The sequence below is a fragment of the Saimiri boliviensis genome, chromosome 1 (assembly GCF_048565385.1).
Source record: "Saimiri boliviensis isolate mSaiBol1 chromosome 1, mSaiBol1.pri, whole genome shotgun sequence".
NCBI lineage: Eukaryota > Metazoa > Chordata > Mammalia > Primates > Cebidae > Saimiri > Saimiri boliviensis.
Window position 1 is genome coordinate 213,037,920 of NC_133449.1, and position 25,679 is coordinate 213,063,598.

The 25,679-nt window shown below is 41.2% G+C and overlaps 1 long non-coding RNA gene across 1 annotated transcript in view; it reads right to left on the reverse strand.

The window, feature by feature from the left end:
• The window catches only part of LOC141580763 (uncharacterized), a 415,102-nt gene that overhangs the window by 36,493 nt on the left and 352,930 nt on the right, over positions 1–25,679 (reverse strand). The window contains exons 8-9 of the long non-coding RNA XR_012513063.1: positions 21,581–21,728; positions 16,603–18,568 (exon numbers count right to left, since the gene is read on the reverse strand). This is a non-coding gene — a long non-coding RNA (uncharacterized LOC141580763). The remainder of the gene's footprint in view (positions 1–16,602; positions 18,569–21,580; positions 21,729–25,679) is intronic.

Genomic DNA, 25,679 nt, shown 5'->3' on the forward strand with positions numbered 1-25,679 from the left:
TAACCCTATTTCTCCATGAAGTCCAGGCTCTTCCCAGGTGTTCCCAGAGGAATTAAGGAAGGAGGGCTGTGTTTGCTTGAGCCGGAATGTCCAGGGGCATTGTGGTGGTGGTGGTGGCAGCCACTCTATGTTAGTGAGAATTAGTGAGGAAGAAGAATCTTGAGTAATAGAGCCATGAGTTCAGCTTGGTCTCATATGGAGGACTGTACCTTACCACCATCACTTGTTAAACTTAGGAGATTTGAGTTGGTTTTATCAAGGCATTGTTTTCTAAGGCAAAGGTAATTTTTGGTTGGGAAAGGTATTAAATCCACTAAATCACATTGTGAGAAAGTTCTTTTCGAACTTCCCTGTACTCGTCATAATGTCTAGAGAAAGTCTCCATCAGTGTATTCAACACATCTTTAACATTTAACAAAAGGAGGGAAAGATTTAGGCTCAGTGCCTTGGTAGGCTCATGTTTCTAGCTAGAATTCAATAATATTTTCTTGTTTTCACCATTATTTCTCTTCCTAGATGTCATTTATTGTGACAGAAGATACTGGTTTTCTCCTTGAAGTCATTATCTGAAAGTTCAATCTAAAGAAAGTTTATTTAAGTGAAACAAGCACCATTTGAAAGAAAAACACTCAGAAAGTGATAATAGAGGTGGTTTAAGGATACAGCATATAAATGGGAGCCACTATATTAAGAAGACTGTGGGTTGTTATCCTGGCACTTACACTAATGAGACTTCAAATTCAAAAGAAAATTGTTATTTCTAATTTGACCTTCATGCTGGCTTTCAGGTTTCAAGCATAGTATCTTGAGCCTTAATGAGTTATATATCAATTTGTAAAAACCAAAACAACAAACCGAAATGGAGCAGGGTGGAAGGGTGGGATGGAGGTTGGGGGGATGGGAGTGGGCAGAAATGAAAGGAGATTGTGATCAAGATTTCTAGAATAACGTTTTTAGAGAGAACAGCTTGAATTAAATGTATGGTAAGTTATATTTTCTAATGACAAGGGGACAAATAAGAAGACACAACTCTCCATCACTAAGAACAATTAAAGTGCAAATAATTCCCTCTGAGAATCATGACTGTTGACATGCTGGACACAGATTATCCTTCTTCATATAATCTTACAAGCATTTGGATTTAAGAAAATCTAGTTTTATTAGTCCTAGGATCAGGATTTCTCTGCTGAACTATTTCTGTTAATTATTTTCCTCATTTCATATGCATCTCAAGTATACTCACTGAAGCTTCTTTAGACAAACATAGCAATGACAGATTTTGAATATGAATTACAGACTATTTCATCTGTGTCCATTATCATTCATTTAGTAATGAGCATCATAAGTTTGGCATACAGACTTGTAGCTGTAATGTAAGTTAATTTCTAAATGGAAAATGGTCATAGCATATACTGTGTAGAGCTTGGAGCAAATCTTACATGCTGACTAGTTAGGAAGATGTGGAATTTTCTTATAAAGTCAAGTAAGTGATAAAGTAGGGAGTAACATCCTCCTTTGAAGGGTGATGCTTCAATGAGAAGAGGTTATACAACTGGAGTAAAAAACAACAGCTCTCAGGCAACCAAAGAGGATTTACCTGGATTCTTCTCTGTTAGTCATTGCCCCTACTGGGACTGGCAGTCAACGGAATGAACAAACACACTGTGAATGTTACTGAATTTCAGAGTCTATTAGGAGCCAACAAGCTGATTCAATCCTTACTAACAACCTGCAGTTCCAAAGATTCAAAGCCAAAATCACTGAATTACTAACTCATTAAAAGTTAACAGAAATAAAAATTGAACCAGCCTAGAGCGACTCAGAACAAAGATGAAAAACAAGTTAACCACGGTGGGAAGGGTGACAGTGGGGGCTGAGGGCAGAAGGGGTGAGCTGCTTTCAGCATCAAGTTCTTTCTACAAAAGGACCTGAGCTGAAAGGAACTGTTTGCCAGAGGCTTCTAGAGATAAAGGTGGACTCTCGCAGAAAATGTTCCAGAGCCTCGGAAGACAACAGCGCAAATTAGATAAGAATACGTCCTTGTTTAATGGTTGCCATTAGGTGCTGCAAAATATAACCTTGAGTTAGACAGCACAGACATGGCTTTCCTTTTTTCTCTTAACACTGACTGCTTAAAAAAATCTTGCCCCGTCTTTCCCATTTTATTACCATAAAGTCTTTCTGTTATGCTTTCTTGGTTGAAAGCCCACGAGTGCAGGCAAGACTTTTTTTAAGTGTCTAGGAGTCGAAGACAGTATCCTAACCCGTAGAGCTCAAGGCACTTTGTCTCTTTCTGCCTGTAACTCGTCTACCTATCTCAATCGGGAACCTAGCAGGAATTCTCAGAGGGCCACCCTCGGGAGACAGCCACACTCGGTTTACTAGGTTTACTGTATTCTCTGCAGCGTTGGGCTCAGAGGGTCAACTACTGGCTATACCTGCAAATCAAGCACAGAAGAGCCTCTGTCCCCAGCAGGACTCACCTTAGCTCTCCTCCAAGGACAAGGACTGACTGGTGTGTATACACTTGCATTTAACAAGGATATTTGTATTATTTGGCTACATGCCTAGGACTTCAAGTGTTATGTTAGGTGTCCTTGTCACTTAAACTCTGGGGCTTTGTCCAGATATTTCTGCGTTCCTCCAATGAACAAATTTAGATCTCTTTATACTTTTGGGTTTTCCCCAGCTCACCGGGTGATTTTAGCTTAATTACTTAACTCTCCCCCTCTCCCATTTCCCGTCTATCATGTGCAATGTTATGACCAACAATTAGTGAGTAGCAATACCCTGAACTTACAAAAGGCCTTCCTTCCAGGAAACTCACAATACTTCATGAAAGCTAGTTGATATCCTTCACAAAACCCCAGTGAGGAAGATTTTATTATTTATACTGTTTTTTTTAATTTGGTTCTACTTTTATAGATGTACCAAGATGATTAAATAATGTTCTTGGGGTCATATATTATCATATTTTCTTGGTAGCATGTTATCAAAAGGCTTTGATGGTGCTTTTCTGGCAATGCTATTCAAATCAAGTTGCACAGCTAAAGTACTTAATGTTGGTACCTGGCAATAGTCAAAAACTTTAATAATCACCCTTAAAGCTGGAGATCCGGCTCCTCATTATGTTCGCACATATTAGGAAATAATGTTTTGCTACTTTTTTTCTTCGAGTAATAGTTATTATTTCCCAGTTAAATGCAGGCTCTGTTGCTGTTACTGAAATGTAGCAGGGTGCCCATGAGCCAGTGCCTGGGAGCTCACTCCAAGCAGCCTTCACTGTCACGACACAAAAAACCAAACCACCTACACAGCCAGAATGGCACACAGAGCAAGGCAGAAACATGAGAAGTAGCCTTGCCAAAGTCCAAAGGTCTGAGCAAGAACACCAGAAGCCAAGTCTCTAGAGCACAAACAACCAGGCAAAAGGGCTCCCAGGAACAGGATGTTCTGCGGCATTTTCGAGAACCTGTGGCCTCCGGGCAGGGTGTCCATTCCTCACCAAGCACCCGCTTTCCAGGGGTTTACCTCCAGAAAGAGAATTATAAAATACTTTGGAACGAGCTGCAAGCTATCCACAAAATACATTTCTACTTATTGAAAAGTGAATCTCTTTAGACTAAATCTCAGAGCAATGTTGTTTGGAGGAGAAGTGATGTGATCAGCTTTTCCCACTCCAAACTCAAGAGTTCAGTATTTTTATTATCTAAATATACCTGTTAGGCCTTATGAGTTATCTGTATTGTAACCACCGCCCAGTGAAATTTATAAGTTCTAATAATACATAAATAAGGATTACAAAGAAGAAGGAAGGAAAGAATAGGATAATGAATGAAGCAAAGCATGAAGAGAGCAGAAGTAAAACAGCATAAGGTGGCATCTAGCATTAAGGCATAAGTCAAAGAACTATGCAGAGTCTTACCTTAACAATATTTGAAACCGAAATTTGAAGTGCATAAATGCATTTGAAATATGAGAGTAGAATAAAAGTAGGTCTGGTGTTTTGTTTATTAGTTGAATGTTTCAGCCTACGAGAAGATGATGCCAAGAATTTCTTAATGATTATGGTCTAACAATTGTTGTGTCGTAACTTTCAGAAATGAAAACATGGACACTGTTAGTAAACTCAAGTCTATTTACTCCTTTCATTTCTCATTTCAAGACTTTCATCCTAGCGTGCCTCCAGCAAAAAAATGCTGGGTAAACTAGCCTAAGAGAAAAAAAATGAAAAGTTTTCCTTAGCTATAGAAGCATAAGAAAAAATTTTGAGTACTAATGTTTTATATGTGTTCAAAATGTTTGAGGTATTCGCTTAGGTTCATGTCTTTTCTAATGCCCAGAGGACTTTGTAAAGACACAAACAGTAAGATAACTAATGAAGAGAGAAGTAAAAAGATTGATTTGATATCAGAAACCAGGTCCAAAGCTGTCTAGATCTGTAATGAAGAAAAAGGTTCAGGTTGCTGGATTCCCAGCACAGCAGGCCAGCTTTGAACTTGAGGAGGCAGATACCAAAGAGGACATCAACATTGAACTCCACAGAAGTGAGCATCATAACCATGGTGCACAGATGTGGCTACCTGCATTACAGAAGATCCACCTGGTGTCCCCAGATCCCTCCCAACGTGGATGGAATCACAGGAATTCAGATATCTTGTTTCCCAGAACTGTCCTGGGCTTTGTGGCATCTTACTCCCAGTGTTACTACGAACATAAATGGTGTCCTAATATTTTTTTTTCCTTTCTTCAGTATACTATGAGGTTCGATGTCAATTGACATGGTAAGATAATAAAGTACGTAAAATATAATTTTACCTATAATTAGTCACTATTATGCAAATATATAAAGACCATAGTTGGTTCTTACCATTAAACGAAAGACTTCTTTTCCTTTCTTGATTGAAAATAGGAAAGGAGGGACTTTCAAGATGGCCGCCTAAGAACAGCTCAGGACTTCAGCTCCCAGTGAAAGTGCAGAGGGTGAGTGGACGCCGCATTTCCAGACGAACTCTTATTGCCCACAGATCAGGAGATACCCAGGCAGAGGGGTCACCAGCGTCGCAGTCCCAGCCGGTGCGGCTGTTTTGGCCCCCGCGGGGCTGATTCCGCCCGCGCGGCTGCTGTGACCACTCCCTGTTGCTGCGGTTCTCCGTACAAAAGCCACTGGTCTGGGAGCCCTCTTAGCTGGCGAGCAGAGCCCTGAGATGGCAGAATAGCCCATTCATCTGAAATAGCGAGCCAGGCCAGGAGATTCCTAGGCAAAAAATCCGCCAGGAGCCGGCGCCGCGGTTCGAGCCGACTCCGTGAGTCACAGCACGGGAGATCCCGGCGCCTTTTCAACAAGCGACCGGAAGGCGGGGTCGTTCAACTTAAAAGAAAAGACTCTGAGTCAGGGAGCCAGGTGATCAGGCTCCGTTGGTCCCAGCCTTCCACCCCCAACAACAACGAAAACAAAAACAGTAATTGGAAACCCTCTGGGTTGAGCACTTCAAACCAAGCACAGCTGAACCGGGACGGTCCGGCTCCGTGGGGGAGGGGCTTCCGCCATTACTGAGACTCTCCACCGCTACGGAGGCAGGCTGCCGTTGCCGAGGCAACCCGCCGTTGCCGAGGCAACCTGCCACAACAGAGAGAGTCCGCCATAACAGAGGCGGGGCCACCATTGCCCAGACAGTTCTAACTACGCCCATATAAAAAGGACTACAGGGAAGAGCTCAGGGCAGCTGGGCGGAGCCCACAGCAGCTCAGCAAAGCCCCTGCGGGCAGGCAGAGGCTAGGCGTGCTGCTAGCTGGGCGGGTCCGACCTGAAAAAAAAAAAAAATCAAAAAAGGCAGTAGTGCAACGGAAACTCATAAAGCTCCAACTCCCTGGGACAGAGACAGACAACAGGTGGATAAACCCACAAAAATGGGTAGAAACCAGCGTAAAAAGGAGGAAAACTCCCGAAACCAGAACACCTCTCCTCCTAAAAGTGATCACAACTCCTCACCAGCAAGGGAACCAGACCGGATGGAGAAGGAGGGTGATGAAATGACAGAATCAGACTTCAGAAGATGGGTAGTAAGAAACTACAATGAGCTAAAAGAACATGTTCTAACCCATCGCAAAGAAAATAGGAACCTTGAAAAAAGATTGGACGAACTGCTGACGAGAATGGACAGCATAGAGAGGAGAATAAGTGAATTGATGGAGCTGAAAAACGCAACACGAGAACTTCGTGAAGCATGCACAAGCTTCAACAGCCGAATTGACCAAGCAGAAGAAAGGATATCAGAGGTCGAAGACCAACTCAATGAAATAAAAAGAGAAGGCAAGAACAGAGAAAAAAGCGCAAAAAGGAATGAACAAAATCTTCAAGAAATGTGGGACTATGTGAAAAGACCTAATCTACGTCTGATAGGTGTACCTGAATGTGATGAAGAGAATGAATCCAAGCTGGAAAATACTCTTCAGGATATTATCCAGGAAAACTTCCCCAACCTAGCAAGACAGACCAATATTCAAATCCAGGAAATACAGAGAACACCACAGAGATATTCCTCAAGAAGAGCAACCCCAAGGCACATAATCGTCAGATTCACCAGGGTTGAAATGAAAGAGAAAATGCTAAGGGCAGCCAGAGAGAAAGGTCGGGTTACCCACAAAGGGAAGCCCATTAGACTCACAGCAGATCTCTCAGCAGAAACCCTACAAGCCAGAAGAGACTGGGGGCCAATATTCAACATCCTTAAAGAAAAGAACTTTCAACCCAGAATCTCCTATCCAGCCAAACTCAGCTTCATAAGTGAAGGAAAAATAAAATCCTTTGTGAACAAGCAAGCACTCAGAGATTTCATCACCACCAAACCTGCTCTACAAGAACTCCTGAAAGAGGCTCTACACATATAAAGGAACAACCAGTACCAGCCACTCCAAAAACACACCAAATGGTAAAAAAGCAGCAACACAATCAAGAATCTGCATCAACTAACCAACAAAACAGCCAGGTAGCATCAAAATGACAGCATCAAATTCACACATAACAATACTATCCCTAAATGTCAATGGACTAAATGCCCCAATCAAAAGACACAGACTGGCAAATTGGATAAAAAGCCAAAACCCATCAGTGTGCTGTATCCAGGAAACCCATCTTACATGCAAGGATACACAAAGGCTCAAAATAAAGGGATGGAGGAAGATCTACCAAGCAAATGGAGAGCAAAAAAAGGCAGGAGTGGCAATTCTCATCTCTGATAAAATAGACTTTAAAGCAACAAAGATCAAAAGAGACAAAGAAGGACATTACATAATGGTAAAAGGATCACTGCAACAAGAAGAGCTAACGATCCTAAATATATATGCACCCAATACAGGAGCACCCAGATACATAAGGCAAGTTCTTAATAACTTACAAAGAGACTTAGACTCCCACACAATAATAGTGGGAGACTTTAACACCCCATTGTCAATATTAGACAGATCAACCAGACAGAAAATCAACAAGGATATCCAGGACCTGAACACAGACCTGGAACGAGCAAACCTAATAGACATTTACAGAACTCTCCACCCCAAATCCACAGAATATACATTCTTCTCAGCACCACATCACACCTACTCTAAAACTGACCACATAATTGGCAATAAATCACTCCTCAGAAAATGCAAAAGAACAGAAATCATAACAAACAGTCTCTCAGACCACAGTGCAATCGAGTTAGAACTCAGAATGCAGAAACTAACTCAGAACCGCACAGCTTCATGGAAACTGAACAACTTGCTCTTGAATGTTGACTGGATAAACAATGAAATGAAGGCAGAAATAAAGATGTTCTTCGAAACCAATGAGAACGAAGACACAACATACCAGAATCTCTGGGACACATTTAAAGCAGTCTCTAGAGGAAAATATATAGCAATGAGTGCCCACATGAGAAGAAAGGAGAGATCTAAAATTGACACCCTATCATCAAAATTGAAAGAGCTAGAGGAGCAAGATCAAAAAAACTCAAAACCTAGCAAAAGACAGGAAATAACTAAGATCAGAGCAGAACTGAAGGAAATAGAGACACAAAAAACTCTTCAAAAAATCAATAAATCCAGGAGCTGGTTTTTTGAAAAGATCAACAAAATAGACAGACCACTAGCCAGATTAATAAAAAAGAAAAGAGAGAATAACCAAATTGATGCAATAAAAAACGATAAAGGGGATATCACCACAGATTCCACAGAAATCCAAACCATCATCAGAGATTATTACAAACAACTCTATGCACATAAACTAGTAAACCTGGAAGAAATGGATAAATTCCTGGACACCTGCAACCTCCCAAGCCTAAACCTGGAAGAAGCCGAAACCCTGAATAGACCAATAACATGGTCTGAAGTTGAGGCAGCAATAAAGAGCCTACCACCCAAAAAAAGCCCAGGTCCAGATGGGTTCACAGCTGAATTCTACCAGACATACAAGGAGGAGCTGATACCATTCCTTCTGAAACTATTCCAGACAATCCAAAAAGAGGGAATCCTTCCCAAATCATTTTACGAGACAAACATCATCCTGATACCAAAACCCGGCAGAGACTCAACAAGAAAAGAAAATTTCAGGCCAATATCCATGATGAACATAGATGCAAAAATCTTCAATAAAATACTGGCAAACCGATTGCAACAGCATATCAAAAAGCTCATCCACCATGATCAAGTAGGATTCATCCCGGGGATGCAAGGCTGGTTCAACATACGCAAGTCCATAAACGTAATTCACCACATAAACAGAACCAAAGACAAAAACCACATGATTATCTCGATTGATGCAGAGAAGGCTTTTGACAAAATTCAACAACCCTTTATGCTAAAAACCCTCAATAAACTAGGTATTGACGGAACGTATCTCAAAACAATAAAAGCTATTTACGACAAACCAACAGCCAATATCATACTGAATGGGCAAAAACTGGAAGCATTCCCTTTGAAATCTGGCACTAGACAAGGATGCCCTCTCTCACCACTCCTATTCAATATAGTACTGGAAGTTCTAGCCAGAGCAATCAGGCAAGAAAAAGAAATAAAGGGTATCCAAATTGGAAAGGAGGAAATCAAATTGTCTCTATTTGCAGATGACATGATTGTATATCTGGAAGACCCCATCATCTCAGCCCAAAATCTCCTGAAACTGATAAACAACTTCAGCAAAGTCTCAGGATACAAAATCAACGTGCAAAAATCACAAGCATTCCTATACACCAGTAATAGACTTCAAGAGAGCCAAATCAAGAACGAACTGCCATTCACAATTGCTACAAAGAGAATAAAGTACCTAGGAATACAACTAACAAGGAACGTAAAGGACCTCTTCAAGGAGAACTACAAGCCATTGCTCAACGAAATAAGAGAGGATACAAACAGATGGAGAAACATTCCATGTTCATGGTTAGGAAGAATCAACATCGTGAAAATGGCCATACTGCCCAAAGTAATTTACAGATTCAATGCTATTCCCATCAAGCTACCAATGACCTTCTTCACAGAACTGGAAAAAAACACCTTAAACTTCATATGGAACCAAAAGAGAGCCCGCATAGCCAAGTCAATTCTAAGCAAAAAGAACAAAGCGGGAGGCATCACACTACCGGACTTCAAACTATACTACAAGGCTACAGTAATCAAAACCGCATGGTACTGGTACCAAAACAGAGATATAGACCAATGGAACAGAACAGAGGCCTCACAGGAAATACAACATACCCACAACCATCTGATCTTCGACAAACATGACAAAAACAAGCAATGGGGAAAGGACTCCCTGTTTAATAAATGGTGTTGGGAAAACTGGCTAGCCATGTGCAGAAAGCAGAAACAGGACCCCTCCCTGACACCTTACACCAAAATTAACTCCAGATGGATTAAAGACTTAAACATCAGACCTAATACCATAAAAACCTTAGAAGAAAATCTAGGCAAAACCATCCAGGACATAGGTGTAGGCAAGGACTTCATGACCAAAACGCCAAAAGCAATGGCAACAAAAGCCAAAATAGACAAATGGGACCTAATCAAACTCCACAGCTTCTGCACGGCAAAAGAAACAGTCAGTAGAGTGAATCGGCAACCAACAGAATGGGAAAAAATTTTTGCAGTCTACCCATCTGACAAGGGGCTGATATCCAGAATTTACAAAGAACTAAAGCAGAACTACAAGAAAAAAACAAACAAGCCCATTCAAAAATGGGCAAAGGATATGAACAGATACTTTACAAAAGAAGACATACAGGAGGCCAACAAACATATGAAAAAATGCTCATCATCACTGGTCATCAGAGAAATGCAAATCAAAACCACATTGAGATACCATCTCACACCAGTTAGAATGGCGATCATTAAAAAATCGGGAAACAACAGATGCTGGAGAGGATGTGGAGAAATAGGAACACTTTTACACTGTTGGTGGGAATGTAAATTAATTCAACCATTGTGGAAGACAGTGTGGCGATTCCTCAAGGACCTAAAAATAGAAATCCCATTTGACCCAGCAATCCCATTACTGGGTATATATCCAAAGGATTATAAATCATTCTACTACAAGGACACGTGCACACGAATGTTCATTGCAGCACTGTTTACAATAGCAAAGACCTGGAACCAACCCAAATGCCCAACGATGATAGACTGGATAGGGAAAATGTGGTACATATACACCATGGAATATTATGCAGCCATCAAAAACGATGAGTTCACGTCCTTTATAGGGACATGGATGAACCTGGAAACCATCATTCTCAGCAAACTGACACAAGAGCAGAAAATCAAACACCGTATATTCTCGCTCATAGGCGGGTGTTGAACAATGAGAACACATGGACACAGGGAGGGGAGCACTACACACTGGGGTCTGTTGGGGGGAAATGGGGGAGGGGCGGGGGGTGGGGAGGTGGGAAGAGATAGCATGGGGAGAAATGACAGATACAGGTGAGGGGACGGAAGGCAGCAAAGCACACTGCCATGTGTGTACCTATGCAACAATCTTGCATGTTCATCACATGTACCCCAAAACCTAAAATGCAATAAAAAAAAAAAAAAAAAAAAAGAAAATAGGAAAGGAAAAACCAGGCCAAATGGGGTTTGCATCAGAGCTTAATGGCATATTAAAGTGTGTGTGCATGCGCGCATGTGTGTGGTTGTGTGACTCATTTCCACTCTCATGTCGGAAGACTCTTGGAATCAAAGTAAGTTTTGTTTTGTTTTAGCTCAGTTTCATCTTCAAGGTTCCATGGTATCAGGGTTAAATTCATCCACTTAAATTGCAAGCCCGAATGTTTCCCAAGTGCCTTTAAAAAATTTTTTTTCCATCTAACATTGTAAAGATCAAACGTAAATTCCTAACTTCTACAAAACAGCTCTTATCCTAGGATCTTGCATATTAAATATTTACTGAATTTATGAAACTCTTCGCAGTTTTACTCCCAAAATATGCTTTCTAGTGATTCACAGTTTTGAAGTGTGATCTTCTACGACATGATTAACAGACGTGAAATTTAAGTTCTCAGATATTAAAGGAAGAACTAGAACTACAAGTCATGTCTCCTGACTCCAAATTGAGTGTTTTGAGGTCCATCACGTGCTTTACCCCAAAATGCTATTCCTAAAGTAAACATGTGTGACTCAGAATTAGATATCTGGAAAAGCACGTTTGTGACAAAGAACAGTAATAGCAAAGATCTGCAGTAACACTTCACAAGAAACTGCAGAATGCCTTAACACTGTGGATTTGATGTGCTCCTCCCAATGGGAACCTCTAGAGGGCAGTGCACTCTTCATAACAGACAGGTTCTGCCGGGTTTACGACAACTCGGGGAGTAAAAACCTAAAATGTGTGGCATGCTTTCTAACAGCTTTACATCAAACAGGGCACACAAATATCGCAGGCCCAGTACAATTTTTGGCTGTGTTGGAGAATAATGCCACTTAAATGTGTATATAGCTATGGGCTTTTTCTCCGTTTCCTTCCCTCCCTAAGCATGAAGGCGCTAATATTTAATATAACATGAACTTGAAACTTTCCTTATAATACTAACCTAACACGCTGAAGTAAAACATATTTGCTAGTAAAAGAGGAAGCAAAGAGAACAGAGCGAGAACAGAGGTTTGCCGAGAACTACAGTGTTGACAGTTGGAGTCGAAATAGGAGGCAACAGGTGATAGGAGCTGAGGTTTAAGAGATAGACAAGAGACAGGCACAGCAAAGGAAGCTGAATTTCCTCGTGTAAATTCAGAATGGCTTTAGCAAGAGAGGGACTGGGTCAGATTAGTGTTTTATATATGAATCATGCAGGTAGCTCTGGAGAGAGAATGGAGCAGGCCAACTCTAGAAACCGGGAAGCCAGTTGGGAGACTGTCATACTGGTCCAGGTAAGAGGAGGTGCATCTGAGATAGGGTAGCGGTGGTGGAGTGGAGTTGAAGGGGTGGGTTTGAGAAATGCATAGGAGGGGAATCCATCAGGATGTAATGATCAGTTGGATAAAAGGATGGAGGAGAAGAGAAAAGTCAAGGCAGACATTTTATAACTTTTACTCACTCGGTAAAGAGAAGGTAACACAACAAATAGAGGTTTAGGTTGGAGGGAAGCGATACATGTAGCTTTTGAGCAATTGAATCTGAAATGTCTGAAGAGCGCCCAAGCAAAGCTGCCTGGCAGGTGATGGAATTGGTGAGCCTAAAGACTGGGGGAGAAATTGGTGATGGAGATTAAATTAGAGAGTCATTACCATACAGGTGGTAGCTGAAATCCTGAGTGTAGACAAATCCACCCAAGAAGAGTATCAGTAATGAGAAGAGCAGTAGGCTAAAACAGACAGGTGGGTAACCCCAGCGTGTAGGTGGTGGGTGGAGGGAGAGGAGAAAGAACAGAAACAAATGAGGCCAATTGAGAGAATAACATGACTCTCATGGACGGTGAGTGGTGCACACAAGCAACATGGCCAAATGCCCCAGAAACATACAGTGAGACAAAGATTGGAAACTGTCAGCTAGAATATGGGTGGTTTTATCAAAAGCAGAAGCCAGTTTGCAGGGGGTGCAGGGTGAATGGTCCATGAAGTGGTCATGTGCATACTGAATATAGGTAACTCTTTAAAGATGTTTGGATGAAATAGAAGAAGAGAAAGGACATTACTTAGGGGACATGGGGGTCAAAGGTAGATTTTTTTTTTTTTTAATGAATGGGAAGGAGATGAGTAAGTTTGCAGTCTGAAGAGAGCACATCCCTGCAAGAGGAAAGGTGGATGTTTCAAGAGGGAGGATTGCTGCGGAGCCTGCTCTTGGCATGTGTAGCTGGAGTCAGCCTGGAATAAAAGGAGACATTGCATCTACTGAAACTGCAGAAAGATAATCCAGGGTATGAGTGGAGTTCTGTTTATAGGGATGGGGGAGGCAAGAAATGGAAAGAGCTCATGCTCATTTGCCTCTTTAGCAAGATAATGGATTGAGATATCATTTTTGATATTACATTTATACTGTAGCAGAGTCTCCAGTGAATGAACAAGGCCTTTGTTCATTGTGAGCTCCTGATCTTGCCACCAATGGTGAAGATCACTTTTGCACTTCTGGGTGAAAAATGAGTTTCTGGGACACTGAGGTAGCAGCTCCATCCTAGGTTTTGTTTGAAGTGGTTATTTAATTGGGATTCTACAAATAGTCACTACTATGCCTACTGTGTGGTTATATTCATACCTGAGGAACTGGCATTGCAGTTGAAGGAAGTGAGCGACAGGCCATGGTGGTGACTTATCTGGAAAAGAGAAAGGGGCCAGTGGTAGCAATTTGTGAACAAGGCTGAAAGCCAGGCCCTTCCAATACAGTTCCCTGAAGATGGCAGGACCTCTGATGGGGTGGCTTATGGCTATGAAAGGTCTCGAGTTTTCCAGTCGTGAGATTCAGGCCATCACACCCAAGTTGCACTAATGATGAAGGTGGATGGGCAGGCTTAGGAATACAACCTCCAGCCATTAAATGGACCTTTCTGGCCCAGACAATAAACAACTAAGCAGTGACTGTGATAGGCTGGAGAAAAGAGGTCTCTCCTAGAATTTTCTGCACTGAGCAATCCTCCAAGGATGCCTGACTGCCCCTGGAGAGCAGGACCACCAATAATGACTGCTACTGACCCTTGCCACACTCTGGAAGGAGAATTTAAAACTTGAATTAACAATGAACAACAACAACAACAAAGCTGTGCTATATGACATTTCTTGCACCTGAGTATTACAAAGAATCTCCAGCCCCAGTACAACTCAATTTTCTGAACAAAGTAGGTACACATTTGCTAACAGTGAGGAGTGTATGGAATGGGTATTGAAGTGAGGTCTGAGACACATAAAATCATTTTTTAAATGTAGTCTTAGACTCATGAAATCAAAGAATGTTGATGTTGGAAGGGACCTGATTCTCGCTCCAGTTGAAGCTTCACTGTACCCCTTTGCATGTATTTTTTAAATGAGAATAAATGATGCTCAGAGAGGCCAAGGGTTGCTTCCAATGCTACACAGCTTAGCAGAGCTTCAGCCTGTTCTCTCTTATTCTGTCTTCAGTTGGAACAGACACCCTTTCCAGCAGCCCCCATGGGGAATCACTGAGCTGAGTACACCCCTTACCCACCCTGTTGCTCCACACAGGTCTCACCACAGAAGCTCGAGCAGTCCAGCTCCCTACCCAAAGCTGACCTCCAGCAACAGAAAGGAGGAGGCTCAGCTTTGGACCTGGTTCCTGGCCCCTCGCCTGACTCCAGGAGGCTGTCCAGATCAAAACCAGGAAGATGCTGGTTTTAGCTGGGAAGAGCCAGAAAAAAAAAAAAAAGAAGAAGAAGAAGAAGAAGTGAGAAGGCTCATGGGCTCCCATTCCTTTCCATCCACTTCACTCATACAAGAGGAAACTGAGGCCTCCCAGCAGGTCAGGGACTTGCCCGGCCACCTAGGGCGTCTAAGTCAACAGGAAAAGGCTGCTCATTCTGGTTTTTCTTTTTCCAAGCCTCTTTTCCAAACATAGAGCTCCTCATCTGTCTGTGCAGAAAACAGCAAAAGCCTCCCTGTATTAAAGTCCCTCCAGGAACACACTGTACAGGCCTCTCTAACTCGGGCACACACTGAGTCCTGGAAGTGCACACAGAGCCAGAGGAGCCCTGAGCCCCTGCTCCTGTTAACTGCGTCATCACTTCATACCGAGAAGTGGGAGGGGAAGAGCAACAATTTGCACTTCGCTGATGGGGTATTAACGGAATCAGGGAATGGCAAGGAGAAACGCTATAAAAAGATGGGCTTGCCTTATCAAATTAGCAGCTCAAGCCCCAGGTCCTTCAAGAGAGAAAGGCCAAGCAACAAGGGCCAAGGCAGCAATCAGCATGCTGAGTGACAGCGACCAAAAGGAAACCACCTGGCTGGAGACAAAGGTAAGATGGAACCCAAGCCAGGAGACCAAGTTATGTGGAAAAGGAAAAAAAGGGCTGGGCAGAACCAGAAAAGGCTGTGCAGATACCTTCACAGCAAATTCAAGCCCCAGTGGGGGTGTGTGGGGTGTGGGACAGCTCAGCAGGTCCTTGTGAAGCTGCTAAGGAGACTACACAGTGTCATCAATTTTTGAAGTGTGAGCCCAACAGTCTTCTTCGTTATCCTCTCCCTGATTTGCACCTAGAGATAAAACCATCCTATCATGTCACATTCGTAGATTTCCATGTCCTCAACTCTGTCCTCAAGTTTAGACTCACATCTCAGTTTCTGGGACCTGTAAGACCAGGTATCTCAAAGGAAGGCACAATACTCTGCATGCAACATGATATTAGATGTACACAATCATTTTTATTTTAATATATTTATTTTTATCATCACCCACCACCTAGGATGAGCAATACTAATTTTATTTATCATTTAAATTTTTTTTTTTTTCTTTTTTGAGACGGAGTTTTGCTCTTGTTACCCAGGCTGGAGTGCAATGGCGCGATCTCGGCTCACCGCAACCTCCGCCTCCTGGGTTCAAGCAATTCTCCTGCCTCAGCCTCCTGAGTAGCTGGGATTACAGGCATGCGCCACCATGCCCAGCTAATTTTTTGTATTTTTAGTAGAGATGGGGTTTCACCATGTTGACCAGGATGGTCTCGATCTCTTGACCTCGTGATCCACCCGCCTCGGCCTCCCAAAGTGCTGGGATTACAGGCATGAGCCACCGCGCCCTGCCTATCATTTAAAATTTTACCTAAAAATTTTTTTAAAGGCTGAATCAATTTAAAGAAAGAAAACGATTCCAGCAAAGTTAACGAAGGTGATATACAACAGCCGTAAGTCAGGGAAACGCTGCTCGAGGCACAACCAAACAGGAGACAACATTGGCTGCAGAATGAGCTGTATATCACCGTGAGCCTAAAGGAAAAATGCGAGGCTGAAACATGGTCTCCTAATAAATGGTATGACTTCTCCTACCTTCCGTGGCTACCCCTGAAGTTTGTTTTGTTTTGTTTGTTTTGGGAGAAGAAGGCTTTTATTGATCTGTGTAAATGTTCCAGATGGGCATATTTTATTTTCCTATTTTACAACTGGGGGACTCTGAGGTCTCCTTTATCCCAGATCACTTACAGAGCCAGGGATGAGGTGAACCGTGAGGGATTTCTGGCTTCTCACAAAGTTCTCCTGTAGAAGAAGCAGCAAAGGGTCAGGCATGACTGCCAATGACATGTTGACTGTGTGATAAGAAACAAGCTTTAGCCCATGAATTATATTCCCATCTTTCCTCTCCATCTCACTATCATCTAAGGCTGAAAAAGCAAAACCAGTTAGACAAGGATTTAATCCATTGTAATCTCTGCATTGAAAAGCCTTCCAAATCTATGACATTTCTGTCTATAAACCCACCAGGCGGGGATAGTGCCAGGATAAAGATGTGATTTAGTAAATATGTAATGTTGTCAACAAAATAATTTCCTTAAACACTTGCCTTTGATTCAGCTAGTTTCTTGCAGAAAATAAACAAAAGCCTATATAAAAAGCATGTTTTTATATGATGGTAAGGAGGATAAGCTGCAACATAGCATGAGCTGATTGAAAAACAGGAATGATTTGTTTTGCCTAAAACAACTGAAAACATAAACAATGTAGTATTTTTGTTTATAATAACTGAAATGTTTTTCAGCAAGTGGACTGAGTTCATTGCTGCTGTTGGTACAGGCTCTGCCTGTGTTTCCTGGTTGCATAACTTAGAAGTGGGAAATGTCACATACTTCCCTTCTGTCATCTTCTACCTCCTCCTTCAGTTTAGTTTCATGGAGTTCTGCATGTAACAAAGGGGACGAGAGTAATGCAGGTAATCTGATATTTAAGAAAAGATAAAGGAGAACTATACATGGAATCGTTAAGCTGGGTTTTAGTTTCTTCCCAATTTACAATGGAAGTTTTATAATCTGGGCTAGTCGCTCCATCTCCCTGGTTCTCAGTTTTCCCATGTGTAAAATAAGGTTATAGGACTCTTAAGTCAAGGTTTCTTAACCTGTAGTCCACACCTCAGCTACATGAACCTTCTAAAATTGAACATAAGAATCTTTTCTGGCGATGGAATCCATCATTTTTATCTGATTTGCAAGTGTCATCAACTGTTGTCCTAGATTATTTTTAAGGTCACTTCCTGATCTAGTATTTTATTATTGTCACAGGCAGAGAATCCCAGCAGATTTGCTGTGGCATGGATCCCAGTGACAGAGACAGGCACAGAAATTATGCTTTCCTTATTCCTCTCTCGATGCTGAGCACCCATGACTCATCACCTTCTCCCAGAGTCACTCCAGGGTCCACACACCCATATATAATGGGCTACCTTCTCAGAATAGGAGAACCCTGTGTTCAGAACACAAGACATAACGTCTTTGCTGTTATGAAATCATGAAAGAATTCTTGGATGTTCACAAATTACTTTCGCCCAACTCTCATCACATCTTATTTTCATTAGCTTTGACTAAAAGGAAAACTCCTCCTGACACTATCAAAGGGAAGCTTTAGAGTGACTAAAGTCATATGCTGATTGTTAGAAACTTCTTAAAAGCATGATTTTGGTTGCCTTCTAAACATACAGAGGTTGATAAACTGCGCAGGAACGAAGGAAAAAAAGGGGTGAGAAGAAGTAATAATAAAAGGATGAGCTGTTGAAAAGTTGTGGCCATTAAAAAAATCCAAACCAATATATTTGTCCATAAAATGAACCCCTTGACACATCAGCATGTTCCCTCTGTTCTTACTAAGCTAAGTGAGAGACGAGCAGGCTCTGAGCCTCCTCCCTTCCTCATTGACACAGAGACAGTGGGGGAAGCCAAGGGGACTTACCTCTCTTATATCCACATTTTGGAGGCCAGCTAACTCTTACCAAACAAGGGAGAAAATAGTCTTAAGGGGAACCATATAAAACTGCTGTCCTTGTAAATAAAAACAAATGGTCAAATATCAGCAATTTCATATGGTTCAACTATCCAATATCTCCAAAGCAGGACATCCTCACCATTTGGGTAATGACAAGGTGTTCATGACTCATTGTTCTTTGGCAGAAATGACTGAAACTCTGGAGAAAAAGACAAAAGATGGGTAATTCACTGTGAAATCAAGTTGGCCCATTCTTAATGATTAAAATAATGTCTTAAAAAGACAGAAATGTTCAAATTCAAAGATATCTTTTAAGCCAACCCAGAAAATAGAATTATGCTTCTTAAAGAATTCAATTTAAGAAATCTCTGTTCAGAGCCTAATTTGCACAAAGCACAGACTGCTGAATATAGGAATATTTGCAGGGTTTCTTGAGATTAACCTGATAGCGAGGGAGAAATCCTTCAGTAAATGGGCAATAGCTAATGCCACAGGAATTATGTGCTAACAAAGAAAGGCATCTGGGTCATCAGCACCATTTCTGAAATTGTTAAATCTTGACAGTAACCATCACAGCTTTGTTAGGAGCAGAAAATGTAAGGAGCATAAAGAGTGGCATGACTTATCTTTAGTGTTACCGGACATGGTGCCTTCTAAAGAAAGCAATAATGCAGTAAAGAATGACTCTGGCTTTGTTATTTCTAGCTGCAGCTCCCCAGGGAAACTGGGCCGTGGAGCCTGTGTTCTAGCAGGGATGCCTGTAAAATTTACAGCCTCTGTGGGCAGGACCAGGGCTCCTGTTGGTTGACATTATTAGTAAGGACCATCTGTTTGTTCAGCTTTTTCCTGGGGGAGCCAGAAAGGGCTTGCTTCAGTTTCTTCTAATGAGTTGAAATTCCTAATAAGAGAAAGCTTTGTGGTTGCATCAAAATATTAAGAGAAGCAACATGCTGACATTTTGAAATTCACAACTTTCACCAATTTAAAAGCACACATGTTATCACTGTTTTCTTAACATTTCTCTTCCTGGTGTAATAATGAGGCTAATTGCACACTTGCACATACCCAAGGGTTTCAGAGAGGACCCAGGGTCTCCACTGGACCCTCAGTTATCAATGAATCCACAAACATTACTACCACTAATAGCAGATGATAGGTAGTAATGATAATAAACTTGTAATAATAAGGCCAGCTAAAATTTCATACCAACAAAGAAAATTTAAGATACGATTCTTGCCACATGGGTTGGAGAAAAAGAATTCATAATTTATTTTAAAAGTTACTAAATAAAACATAGATAGGATATTCTTCATAATTTCTAAATATGCTGTATGAACAATAAATGCCATAGGGCTAAAGAGAAAGGGAATCTCAGATGGAAACCGAAGGGGTCTGGAAAGAATTGAGGAGGCAGAGCTTTACCTGATGACTTCCTGTTTTGCTTCACTTTTCCACAACGAGAAAGAGAAGGTAAGTTACACCCAGTAAAGAGCCAGTATCAAGAAGCAAAAAATGGCATGTTAGACAGTTTGTGAGTATACAACAGCTTGGCTGGAAAGGAAGGGTCAAATATTTTTCTTGGAGGAGATAAAACCTAACTCACTCAGGTCTTAAGTCAGATGGTCTGAAATGCTACTGGAGGTTATGTCACATCTCTTCTTGCAGTGAGCTAGTGAGAAAGACTGATGGTGTGTCAATCTTTTTCTCCGTTAAGGTAACTGGCCCTGAATCTGCCTTGATTTCTGCTCCTCTGAAAAGTAAGGGTGCACAAATGCCCAGGAAGGAAACCCAGTAGCAAATGGATATTCAATTCTGTAGCCATGTTAGAGAGAGAGAGAGAGAGAGAGAGAGAGAGAGAGAGAGAGAGAGAGAGAAAGGGGAAAGAAAGACTGGGAGAGAAAAAACAGGCAAAATTCATTCTTAATGCTTCTGACATGCAAAATCAAATCAGAAGACAACTTTGTCCAGTGCATTAAAAGACTCATCCAGGCCTTCTGGGCAATTCCCTGTGATTTGGGAACTCGGTAAGTGGCTTGATGGAGCTGACAGATGCCAGGAGTTTTTAAAATTTTCCAGAGGAGCAGCTAGAAATAGTACCTGGGATCTTGAATAGTCAGTGGAAATGCCAAGGAAAGCCCAGAAGCACAAGAATGAAAGGCAGCAAAAGAATAAACAAAGTTGATGATTTCAACCAAAGCTACCTGTGTCCTCATTTCGGAATCTGGGCTCATTAGGGGCATCTGGTGGAGGAAGTAGGATGGCAGGAAAGCAGAATAATCATCTTCATAATCAGTAAGATTTGTATAGCACTTTTCAAATTGTAAGGCATTTCCAAATATATAATATCATTTAAAATGCCCAAGACTGAGTGAGATCACCAGGATGACTCTCACTCTCATTATAAATATATAGAAGCTGCTGTGCATAAAGGACTGCCCTAAGTTACCTCTAGAGTAAGTTGTTGAATCATTATTCTGATTGGTCCTTTGGCCACAGAATTGTCTTCTCTATCTTAGAAGCACAACATAGTTAAAAGAGATAGGTAAAGGAAACCTTCTCTTTTATTTTGTGCTGATCCGAGATGTCTCTAAGTGTCTTGAAAACTTTATTACCAATTCTAAAATTACATTTTCAGCCCATTATTCCACTGAGTGTTGTGGGTAACTCTGCCTTCCTCAAGCGGAGAGAATTAATGCCCTAAGCAGTCTTTGTAAATCATGAATTAACATCTCTCCTATACAGTGGGAGGCACTGGTTAGCTACCTTTCTTGAGAGACGTCAGAAAATTGTTCCTCAAATAATTTTCTGTGTTTTGTAGATTGAATAAGGATCCCAATAGTATACTTTAACTTTAAAGGAGGAATCCCTTGGGGACCAGAAGGCAGTATCACACTTTTTTCTAATGTGTGGTGAATGCAATAAAAGTAATGATAATGATAACAACTATAATTTATTGAGAAGCTACTACATGCCATAAACTATAGCAAGTCCTTTACACACATTACTTGTTCTAATTCTTACAACAAATTTGGGATTCAGGTGCTATTATTATTACCACTTTACAGATGACAAATTTGAAACTCAGAAAAGTCAGATAACCTCGTACAAAGTCATACGTGGAATAAGAAATAGAACAGAAATTGAGATCAGTTTCACTCCAAAACCATCCCCTTGCCCACGATATTCTATCACTATAGATGGTGCACTTTACCATTTCCACGGCTGCACAAGGTGATTGCTTCTCCTCCATCCCTGCTTCAACCGTTCCAGAGAAAGAGCAGATGCCACTTCTGAGCAGGCCGATAAAAACAATGGTTAAGTAACATATTGGCCTCTGACATTTGAATCCATGTTGAAACCTAAAATAGGTATAACATCATAAATCATGGAAGAATAGAACTTGGTGAAATCTCAAGTGATCTTGAACTCTATTCATTCAGTTAATACTCACTGAGAATCTGCTGTGTGCCAGATAACGTGATAGATGCTGAAGACAAAAAAATGAAAAGCCATAGTTCCTGCCTTTGGCCATTTACATTTGTAAAGGAAATACAGGACTGCAAGCAAACAATGGCAATACAGTTAACAAGTATAATAATGCGGTATGTACAAATTAAAGAGGGGACCCAGTGAAGAGAATGATCAACAATTTGGGCTTCCAGCAAGGCTTTCTAGAAAATGATGCTTGAGCTGGGTCTTAAAATAGGAATACGAGTTTGACAGATAAAATTACGTGGGAGTGACACTCCAAGAAAGGAAGAATATTCAAAGGCATGGGATATAAAATCACATGAAGTGGAGATCTGCTAATAGTTCAACATCACTGACATTTAGGATGAGAAAAAGGGTAGCAGAGACATTAGACTCATGGAGGACCTTGTAGGTCATTCAATGCGAGATGAGATGCCATTGAAATTAGAAGGGAGATTACCACAATAGGTTGGGAAAGAGTGAACTAGGAACTGAGCGAAGCAGCAGCACCAGAAGAAATGGGTACAAGAGGAATGGTAATAAGGGAACAAAATCAACATAAATTAACTTAATGACTGAGTAGATCAGACAGTTTGGCAGGTAATAGGGGGTGGGGAAGAGTCATGTGGATGATATCCAAGTTCTTGGTTTGGTTGGATGACTGAATGAGCAAGTTGGGTGAAAAGATAAGGTATTCAGTCGGGAATAGTTTGAGGTCGTGGTATCTGTAGAACACCACTGGTGAATGTTCTGCAGACCCTTAGATACATGGAGAGACTCAATATATCATGTGGATTGTCAAATTGGGTCCTTGTATACCCAGCCAAAACAGAAATATACCCATTCGTGGCATCCATTTTCCTCATACTGAAAGAAGTGGGCATTGTTTTTGTTGTTGTTGTTTGTTTGGTTTTCCCTTTTACAATTTTTTTGGGGACACTAGGGACAAGAAGAAGCAGAGGTTTATGGTCTGCATGGTGGAGTTCAGCACTACTGGAAAATGAGGCAGTCCTTCTGACTTGGAGATTTCTCTTAATCCATCCCAATTGAAGCCTTCCAGTGAGTCAATTTGCCTATGAGTGAGAACATGCAGTGTTTGGTTTTCTGTTCTTGTGTCAGTTTTCTGAGAATGATGGTTTCCAGATTCATCCATGTCACCACAAAGGACATGAATTCATCTTTTTATAGCTGCATAGTATTCCATGGTGTATACGTGTCACATTTTCTTTGTCCAGTCTATCATTGATGGGCATTTGGGTTGGTTCCAGGTCTTTGCTATTGTGAACAGTACCACAATAAACATATGTGTGCTTGTGGAAAGATGTGGACATTGTTAATTTATATTGCTTCTTATTTATTTATTTATTTATTGCTTTTTAGGTTTTGGAGTACATGTGAAGAACATGCAAGATTGTTACATAAGTACACACATGGCAGTATGATTTGCTGCCTTCTTCCCATCACCTATATCTGACATTTCTCCCCATGCTATCTCTCCCCAACTCTCCACCCCCTGCTCTCCCTCCCCTATTTCCCCCTGACAGACCCCAGTGTGTGATGCTCCCCTCCCTGTGTCCATGTGTTCTCATTGTTCAACACCCACCTATGAGTGAGAACATGCTCGGCAACCAACAGAATGGGAAAAAATGTTTGCAGTCTACCCATCTGACAAAGGGCTGATATCCAGAATTTACAGAGAACTAAAACAGATTTCCTTCTTTCTAAGACGTTGGAGGCTGCGTGCAGTGGCTCTCACTTGTAACCCCAGCACTTTGGGGAGCTGAGACAGGCAGATTGCTTGAGCCCAGGAGTCTGAGAACAGCCCGGGCAACATGGTGAAACCAAGTCTCCTCAAAAAATATAAAAATTAGCTGGGCATGGCAATGTGAGCCTATAGTCCTAGCTACTTGGGAGGCTGAAGTGGGAGGATGACTTGAGCCCGGGAGGTGGAGATTTCAGTGAGCTGAGACCATGCCACTGGTACTCCAGCCTAGGCAATAGATAACAAAGCCAGACCCCAGGAAAAAGAAAAACAAAAAAACAGAATGAAAAAAAAAAAAAACAGAAAGAAAGAGAGAGAGAGAAAGAAAGAGGGAGAAACAGGGAGAGAGAGAAGGAAGGAAGAAGGGAAGGAAGGAAGGAAAGAAGGAAGGAAGGAAGAAAAAAAGGAAGGAAGGAAAGGAAGGAAGGAAGGAAAGAAAGAAGAAAGGAAGGAAAGAAGGAAAGAATGAATTGGAGCTGATTTTATATCCCAAAGTCATTTATATGCATGCAGATAAGCCTGCGTAGGATTCTCTAACCCTTTGTTTCATAGAGATTCTAGTCTTCAGCTTTGATTTCCTACCAATCAACCATTTTATATTTTATTTTATTTTTGAGATGGGGTCTCACTTTGTCACACAGGCTGGAGTGCAGTGGTGTGATCTCAGGTACCTGCAACCTCCACTTCCTGGGCTCAAGTGATTCTCCCACCTCAGCCTCCCAAGTAACTGGGATTACAGGTGCTCACCATCACACCCAGCTAATTTTTCTATTTTTAGTGGAGATGAGGTTTCACCGTGTTAGCATGGTCTTGAACTGTTCAAGGCTGGCCTTGAACTCCTGAGCTCAAGTGACTTACCCACCTTGCCAACCCAAAGTTTTGGGATTACAGGTGTGAGTCACCGTGCCTGGCCCCAATCAACCATTTCTTATACAAATATAGAAAGGATCATATGGAACAAGGACCAGCTTATATATAAGAAGCTGTTTACTCTTGTTCCTTCATAAAAATTAAGTGGAACCTGGGGGAAAATGTAAGGGTTACAGTAGTGTACCTTGTCATGAAGAAAAAAGAAGTTCTCAAATAACAGATATTAAGAGACTTTTTTTGTATATAAAAACTTGATAATTTTTTAAATGTTTAATTGGGCATCAGGTCCTTCAGGGGTAGTGTTAGAATAAAAATCTTGAAAAACTAAAATACATTCATATTAATATTTTCTCCTCATAATTGCCTAGAGTTGCAAATAAAGGATTACCACAAGATGATATGAAGGGAAAAATTCCTTCTATTTTAAAAACTAAAGAGTGAAAGTAGGGAGGAAGTGAACTGATATGTCTCGTGTGTGTCTAAGTAAGCAAGAAAGGCTAAGAGAATTGTTAAAGGACATTCTAATTATGATTAGGATAAAGGCCAGTTCGGCTCAGCAGTCACATCTGGCTTCTAGTGATATCATTCTACATAATGGAAATAATAAGTTAAGATAGTAAGATTGTCAGAGTCTCTCATGAGTATTAGACATATTTCCTCAGTGAGTCAGACTTAGAATGTCAGAGAGATCAATTTATGTGATTACAATTAATAAGGTAATTAAGAAATAGAGACAGCCTAAGAGGACATTGCCTGATAATTAATAACCAGATGGAAAGAATAAGGGTCCTAGGGAACGGTGAATTTAATAAAGATAAGCTTGGAGAATTTCTATCAATAAGATATGGGCTATTTTTTAAAGCAGTCAGGGTTAGTAACTGAAGGTCATCTGCTAAAAAATAAAGCTTTAATTAACAGGATTTTGGGAATTTCATGTGCTATAACATTTTAGAGAGGCCAAAGAAAGAAGGTCAGAAATAGGTAGGGGAAGGTAAAGGAGAACAGCATTGTTCATGAAAAAGAGCATGTGGTCTACAGGGGAAGAGCCTGCTTCTACCTCCACCTCTGCAGGAGATAAGCTGGGTAAACCCAGAAGAAAGCACTTCTCTTCAGGGCCCCCATTTCTTCATTTATAAAATGAGATGATTGAACTGTATAGCCTCCATGGCTCCCTTTAGCTCTGAAATTTGAATTATAAATACAGTTC